We start from the raw sequence: 9,444 nt of genomic DNA on the forward strand, positions 1-9,444 counted from the left end.
TTATTTATTAAGAAACAGAACGTTCGATGGATCCAAAGTGGTTGGCTTAAGGTAGGATTGTAATCTTTTATATAAAAGAAAGAAAGATAATGTTCTATGGATAGAAAGTAGTTGGCTTAATAGAGGAGTCCGTTAAAGGACATAATCTATGGAGATTTAGTAGATTATTAAATGTTTATTTATTTGATAGTTTTATATAAAGTGAAAATAAAATTAAACTAGCACTTGCATCAGAAGGAGGTGCAAGGGATATGTCGGATATGTCGATAGGTGTTTGATTTGAAAGTATAAGTAAAGCTTTAGATATTAAATAGAATTGCATATAAGTGTCGATCTACAAACATGTATCATTGTAGAGGGAAGACTTTGTAGAAAAAAGAGCACAACAAGAAAATGTTGAGGTAACAACCATTTGAACACTATGGTGACTGTAACAACATTGGCAAAGCATATGAGAACTTATACAAGGTGATGACATAAAGCACAATATAAGACAAAAATTGGTGTGCAAGCATAAATAGAAAATGGAGTATAGTCTCATTTTTAAGGCTTGAGGAATTTCAAGCCAATCATTAGGATTCTATCACAAAGTTCTATCACATAGGATTATCATAAAAGCAATACCACCAAACCAGCATATAGATGCACATCCTAAAAAGCTATATATTTATTGAAAAAAATTCAAAGAGAAAGGGAAGATCTTATGGTAATGCTCTTTAAGCTTAATGATTTCTTATGATGACATTAACTTTGGTTGTAAACAATTTAGTCAAAGAAAATTGATTGTCTATACTTCACATAAATAATAATAAAATATTTGACAGTTAAACAAGAAGATTACTTGATGCTCTTAAGTCTGATGAATTTGAAAGGACTTCTCAAATTTATTTTTTATTTGAAGAATCATCATAATTCAAAGAATTTAAAATCAAATTAGAAATAAAAGTAAATGAAGAATTAAAGTACAAAAAATATCATTGGGTCCTTGGTTTGTTGGTGAAGTTGAAAGGTTCTTAAAGAGCTTGTCAAATATCAAGTCTCGTTGAGTGTAAGGCTCCAACATAAAAAAAACATGGACGGGGTCATGATCGCGCCTTGGTTGTTGAAAAGATTTTGTGGATGACCTCTGTAAAAAAATACAAAAAATATCAATGGATCTTGGTTTGTTGGTGAATTTGAATGGTTATGAACCACCAACGATCAAGTGAGACAATAAGGAATGAGGTCAAGATTGTGCCCTGGATGAATATTTTTTGTTGTTGCAATGTGTGTGTCTATTATATGTGGTTGTGTCATGACTCATTTTTTAACATGTTATTTATTACGACATGTTATGAGTTCGACTCTTAGACTATGTTTGACTATGTTATGACTCAACTTGAGTCGCATACATTATAGACACTGATTAGATTATTATTGTTGATGTTATTAGATGGGTAATTTAATTTATTTGTCATTATGATAGTTGTTATATGTTTGAGCTTATGAGATTTCAACATGATTGTTAAAATTTTGGTTGTATTTACATGTTTATATCTTGTGATGAATGATGAATGTTTAAAATTTGTATTATTTAAATGTAAATGAGGTTATGAATTTTGATAAGAGATATTGTATTTAAGATGTTATTTTATTTATCATGATGATGACAATATTGACTCAATGGGTGATGTCGAGTTGCGAGTGTGCATGTACTAAAGGCAGAAGAGTGGTTGAGCTAGAGGAGTTTAGCTCCTCGGCAGGGTTGGCCTAGAATTTGTATGGTGTAGTCACACACACACACACACACACACTTAATTGTTTTATTTTTCTCTACATTACAATCTTTTATCGTAAATCTAGTTCGAAGCATGAAAACTTTTAAAGATAGATTGGTGAACATGTTTTTGGCAAAAATTGTTTGTTTATTAGTTGGAGTACAAATAATTGGTATGATATAAAAGTGTTATTTTCTTTTCTTATTTTATTGTTATGTGTGAAAATTTAAAGTGATTGGAAGAGTGGAGTTAAAAACTAGAGAATAGTTTAAAGATGTACAACCATAATAATTTAGCTCTCCATGACTCATAAACATTTAACTTGATTGAAAGACCCTAAATGGTGGAATAATTAAATGTTCTAGTTTTAATTTATGAATCATCCCATCAAAAATATAGCAATGAAGGAGCCGCAATTGGGAAAGAAGGGATTTTTCTAGCATGAATGGGATTTTGGGAAAACATATGCAGCAGCAGAGAAGGGCAAAATATTGACATTGGAAGAAGATGGTTTTTGCAGAAAGGGAGGTGACGAAGAACTTCATAGGAGAACCCAATCTTGGGTGTTTCTATTGTGTTCGAGTGAGGGCTTGATAGGAGCCCTGTGTGTGAAGGAGGGAGTATGCAAGAGTGTGCAAAAGGACAATAATAGAAGCATATTATATTCTAGGTTCCTTAACTCCATTTTCTCTGTCATGTGTTTCGTTGTTCTTTGAATGAACCTTTAAATGGTTTAGTTTCAATCAAATTTTCTTATTAGATGCAAGTTTTGGTTTGTATGTGAAACGAAATGGGTGTATTTTTTTGTTTAGTCAGAAGAAAACCCATAGTACTTAGCTATTTCATTTTAGCATTCTCTATTAGTTAGAATAGTAAGTTATTGAATCTTGTTCAGGAAAATCTGTTTTCAATAAAAGATTTGTTCTAAGTTCCATGCTGGACAAGCTAGGTATTGGAAAATGTAGTAAACAACTAAGTCTAACATTTTTTATGTATATAAATGGTAAGACATAGTAGTTGAATAGACATTTCTTTATTTTTTAAACTAACATGTGGTCAACAATGTAATATCAATTGATTGGAAGATTATTGTGCTTATGTAATGATGACATGTGATATCAGTTTCAATTTGACAAGTGTCGTAATTATGTATAATTTCCAACTTCAATTTAAATGGAATAAATTTTGCAATATATCGTTTGTCTTGACTTTCAAACTTTATTTCTGCATTTTTTGGGTAAATTGTGCTTATGTGGCTTTTGTTGCGTAAATTTGGTTCTTACAGGTTGATAGCATGGTTGTGAATTGACAAGAATTATGAGGAAGATATAAAATATAGAGACCTATAGTTGTAGAATATAAGCTTTCCTAAACAATATTTATTACCATACAAATTTGTTCTTGAATTTTTTTGAAAAAATCACACATTGATTGGAGGAGTGAGATTTGGGCATTGAATATAATCTCAAAACATAAATTATATAGGTTTATTTTTTGCATACTCAACCTCTTTTTTCATATTCTATGTTTGTGTATTTGTTGACAAATTTTATAGGAATATATTTATATAACAAAAGTAAAAGTTTTTAATTTTATGGGTTACGAAAGATTACAAGATGCATTATGAAGATCATTATACCATGGCCTAGGTTGAATTAGCAATATTAGATATAAGACTCAACCTAGGTCTCATGTTTAAAAAACAACATTATATTTTTTTACAAATTGATTTTTATGCAAGAGATTTGAAAGACAAGATAACAAATTAAAGAGATTGTTGGATTGATTGGTCTCGATATTTTCTTGGGACGATGGTGGCTACATTATCTTTTTTCTTTCTTTTGAAAGAAGATATTTTCCATTTGCTACACATTTAGACTAATACTTCTATGTCGTAAAAAGTTATATGTTCTAGTGTGGTATGAATGCATTCATTCAAATACCTTAATATAATATGGGAAAGAGATGAGAGTAATTTCAATCTTTCCATGTTGGATACCCAAATTATCCAATCATCTAAAAAATGGTGATGAGTTTCAATCCCAATGAAATGCTCTTATAAATTTGAAAGTATTACCTCTAAGTTTTACAATTTTCATATAAAATTTGTTTATACATTCATGTGTGTGTGTATACATATACATATACATATTATGTATACATATACGTATATATATATACACACACATATGTATATATGATGATTTTTTTATCATTTCAATTGCAAACATATCTCAAATTCATTTAATGTGGTAGCTTTTATTTTCTAATATATATATTAATAAAAAATTATATTCGTTTTAGTTTTTTTGTTGGTTTATGCATGATGATTTATAATGTTCAAGTTGTATGTATTTCTGAGATGATATTTGAATATTTAAATAACAAAGTGAGATTATATTATATATATTTTTAGTCTTATAATAAGTCATTAAATTTTAACTTTTTAGAATATATAATCGAAATGTAACTTTATAATAAAAGATTTCTTTTTAGAAAAAGTATAAATGAAGAAACATTAGCTTGTTAAACATAAATGTAAGAAAATTTGTTTTAAATTTAAAAATATGGCTATTAAAATTTTTTATGATGATTTATAATGTTCAAGTTGTATGTATTTTTGAGATGATATTTGAATATTTAAAGAACAAAATGAGATTATATTATATATATTTTTAGTCTTATAATAAGTCATTAAATTTTAACTTTTTTAGAATATATAACGGAAATGTAACTTTATAATAAAAGATTTCTTTTTAGAAAAAAATATAAATGAAGAAACATTAGCTTGTTAAACATAAATGTAAGAAATTTTGTTTTAAATTTAAAAATATGGCTATTAAAATTTTTTATGATGATTTATAATGTTCAAGTTGTATGTATTTTTGAGATGATATTTGAATATTTAAAGAACAAAATGAGATTATATTATATATATTTTTAGTCTTATAATTTTTAGCAAGAGGAATTAAAGACAGATGTCAAAACCAAGGACCCCTCCTCAGAATGGGATAGCTGAAAGGAGAAATAGCTCAATAATGGATTGTGCCAAAACATTGATTATGGAGAAGAATGTATCACAAAATATTGGAGAGAAGCTATCAAAACTGTTGTCTTCACCTTAAATAGAGTATAAGTCAAGAAAGGTACAAATGCTACACCTTTTGAACTATGGTATGGATATGCTCATAATGTGAAATATTTCAAAATCTTTGGAAGCAAATACTATGTATTTAAAGATAATAAGAATGGAAAACTTGATGCCAAGAGTGATGAAGTTATATTCCTAGGATACTCCACTAAGAGTAAAGCTTACAAGTGTTTAAACTCTAACACTAACAAAGTTGTGGAAAGTGTAAATGTGAAAGTTGATGAATTTGTAGAAAGAAATGATGTTGAATGTAAGAAAAAACCTAAAGATTACAATACATTCATATATGTGGATGATGGTGCTCTTAGCACTCCTAGTGAGCAAGTAAAAAAAGTTACAAATTCCTAGCTAATATGAAATGACAAGGTACAAAAATAGGTTGTTGAGCAACAAATAGTGGGTGCTGAGCAATAGGCATAAGATGTCGAGTCTCAGATAGACAATGTCAACCATAAGGTAGACACTGTTGAGCTTGAAAAACCATAACCATAACCATAACCTGAACAAGAGAGAGTTAATGAGCCTAAGATTATTTTTCAAGATGAACTTGTTGAAGAACAAAGAAGGAGACCACCTGTGCTAGCCAATTATGTAAGAAGACATCATAAACCTAAAAAAATCATTGGAGATGCAAAATCTAGTGTCCTCACAAGAAAGAGACTCAGAAATAATACATGCTTACTTTGTGAATTTGAGCCCAAATCAATGAAAGATGCTCTAGACAATGAATATTGGATCCAAACAAGGAATCAAGAAATTGAACAAATTGAGAAGAATAATACTTGGACCCTAATACCTAGACCAAAAGACAAAAATGTAATTAGAACAAAGTGGGTTTTCAAAAATAAGCTAAATGAAAATGGTGAAGTTACAAGGAATGAGGCTAGATTGGTATACAAAGGATATGCTCAAGAAGAAGGAGTTTTCTATGGAGAAATTTTTTCTCATGTAACAAAACTAGAAGGAGTCAAAACTCTATTTGCATATTTAGCCTACAAAAACTTTAAGGTATATCAGATGGATGTCAAATCTACATTTTTGAATGGTATACTTGAGGAAGAAGTGTACATAGAACAACCTAAAGGATTTGTGGACCTAGACAAGAATAATATGGTATGTAAACTAAAAAAAGCTCTATATGGATTGAAACAAGCTCCAAGAGCATTCTATGAAAGCCTACACAATTATTTGATGAAGATTGGTGTTGAAAGGACAAATTATGATAACAAAAATCTATACTTGAAGACTGGTAAGAACAATGAAGTACTACTATCTAAATTTTTTGTTGATGACATTATATTTGGAGGAAAAGAAGCATTATACAAATCATTTGTTGATGAAATGAAGAAGGAATTTGAAATGCCAATGTTTGGTAAAATCAAATTCTTTGTTGGCTTGCAAGTATGTCAAATGAAGAGGTATTTTTATTACCCAATATAAATATAACAAGGAGATACTAAAAACTTTTGGAATGGAAGAATCAAGACCAAGGAGCACACCTATGTCTACATGATATAAGTTATCTAAAAATGATGAATCTATTGATGTCAACCGAACACTATACATATCCACGATTGGAAAATTGCAAAATGTTGTTCCTAGAAAAACTAATATTGCATTAGTTGTTGGGATAGTTGCTAGTTTTTCAACAAATCCTAAGGAGAATCATATGATCATAGTGAAAATGATATTGAGATATATGAAAGGTATAGAAGATTATGAACTGTATAACAATAGGAGTGACAACTTTGAACTAAATGTATTCAGTGACTCTAATTGGGCATGAAACATTTGTTGACCTTATGGTCAAAACAATTTTCTATTAGTGACTTAACACTTAGTCAGTCAGTTTTATTGCTACCAATATCTATAGTTGCTACCAAGCTTACCATGAATCTAGCAATGTTAACCAAGAGTTTCAGTTGCTATCGAGCCATTTAGACAAATTGCAGTTCATGCCAAGCTTCATAGTGTCTACCGAGCATCTGAGACAGAGTACAATGTTAACCAAGCTCTGTAGTATCTATCAAGCTCATAGTGTTAACAAAGTGAATTTAGTGTTGACCGAGCCATGGAATGTCAACTGAGTAATTTAGTTCCCACTAATTTTCTTAGTGTTCACCGATTCATACAGTATTGATCAAGTTCCTACTATTCGAAGTGATCGATATGGATCGAGCTTCAACATCAATCGAGTACTAGAGTTCGTCGAGTGTTGACAGTGTTTGTTGAGTGTCAGAACATCACCGAGTTGTCTTCAGAACCCGAGTTACAACAATGGGCCAACTTAGTGAATTATGATAAATTTGGTATTGTATCCAACTCTAGAAGGTAATTAAGTGGATTGGTATATATCTAACGTATTATATCATATCCATATGTAGTAGAATGTATGAAAACAAGTAAGAAGTAGATGAGTATGAAATGAAGAGGGCTATAAGAAATATAAGGAAAAGTAGAGACTTCTCTATCACAGTCAGGTGATCATTGTTATTCAAAGGAATCTCATTTAGCAAATCGAGTTGCAAATCAGAGATCAACTACTAATTCATCCTAAAAGGTGCATCAGTCAAATTCTTTCACAAGGTGGACTTAACAATCTCATTCCAAATCTCCTAATAGAGTGCATACTTTGTTGTATGTTTGTAATCCTTTAACAAGGTGGACCTAATAGTCCTTATTGCTCCTAACAGGGTAGATCACCAGAAGTGGTCAATTATAAGCTTTAACAGTCTAAATTTATACTTCATTAATAAAGCTTGTGGGTATCATCCCCACCCCAATTTTACTTTCTATTTGGAAGGTTTTTGGGTTACCAATATTGTTTCAAAGTGTTATGAATCTTTTATTGCTTTCAGTTTTTCATGCATGCAACTATATCAGATTACATAGTGAATGTTTAATTGGTGAATTAAGTGTAAAGTTTTATTGGTTCCTGATTCACCCCCCCCCCCCCCCCCCCCCCGCCCTCCACCCACCTCTCAATCGCCTAAACTATAATACATTTCCAATAATTGGTATCAGAGCTTTGGTTCTCACATCATAAGTTTAATAGCTTGAGAAAATATTAGAGACAATGGAAGTCTATAGACAAGAGAAAGCTATTGAAAATGAAAAGTTGAATCTGCAATTAGCCATGGATCAACTGAAGAAAGAAAAGGAGAAATTCTCTCAATCTCTAAAAAGAAGAAAAGATCTTGTAACACAGATGGATGAAAATGTCTACACTGAAGAAAGAATTGAAGACATTTGTCAAGAAAGAAGTTCAGATGAAGTCAATGCAACAATCATAGATCTATTTGAAAATAATCTTAATCTTCATGAAGAAGTCAGAAAGTTGAAAAGAGAACAAGAAATTCAATCAATCAGATTATGTGAAGTCATGGAACAAAAAGACAAAGCCAATGAAGAAATAGAAGAAATGGAAAATGAAATTAATTAACTATCTCTTTAGCAATCAGATTTGATTGATCAACTTAATGGTGCAAATCAAGAGCTTCTCAAGTTGAGGACAAAAAATGAAAGATTGAAGAATGATCTCAGCATAGAAAATTAGACCAATGGGAGGATAATGAATTCACAAGAAAGCATGAATTAGGTGGATAAGAAAACTCAATTCAGACACAAAGGTAAAGCTAGATTAAGATACATAGAAGAACATGAATTATCTCAGCAAGGAGCTAAAAAGAACAAAAGGCCTACATGTAGTCATTATGGAAAGATATGAGATACATCAAACAAGTGTTGGAGAAATGGTAAATCAAAGTTTAATGGAAAGTGTTATAGTTGCAACATACCAAGACATAGAGAAAGTGAATGCATAGAGAAAACTAAGTTTGAAGGAAAGTGTCACAATTATAGCAAACAAGGACACAAATCTTCAATGTGCAAGACCAAGAAATGCGATGCAAGGAGGGTAGGGAAACACCAGGGCCAAAGGAACACCTAGCAATCCAAACCAACCTTGCAAGAGTCAATACAATAGAAACACAATACAAGAATGACAACCAATGGAGGGAGAAGAGCAAAACACTTTATTGATTCATCAGATAATTAGCATACATGCCCAACTATAAGGTGTTATGGGTTATGGTCAATTACAATAAATAACATACAGATCCATAATTCAACTTCAAGTTTGTATTTCAAACTCATATATCTTTCAATCCTCTGAGTTCTAGGTTCTACCTCCTTGTCTAAAACTCAATCCTAGACCTCCTTAAATACTTGCCAAAATGACTTACAAAATATTCTAGTACATAGGAAAGCCACAACTTTTCTCACAATAGTTATTAACTCCATAAATTAAATATAAGCAAGGTTAGCCCAAATAGGAACCAAACATAGATAGCTCGGCAAACAAAAGCTTCACAAAATATTGACACTTGACATTTGAACAACCACTCGGCAACCAAAAGAGCTTGGCATCTACAAGAATCACTCAACATCAACTATGAACTTGACATCCTCCAATGCTCTGACACCAAAGGAATGACTCGTCATCCAAGGCAATTGGACAACCAAAGGAATCACTCG

This window comes from Cupressus sempervirens, chromosome 10 (assembly GCF_028749045.1).
Source record: "Cupressus sempervirens isolate cs-2001-9-10 chromosome 10, ASM2874904v1, whole genome shotgun sequence".
Classification (NCBI taxonomy): domain Eukaryota; kingdom Viridiplantae; phylum Streptophyta; class Pinopsida; order Cupressales; family Cupressaceae; genus Cupressus; species Cupressus sempervirens.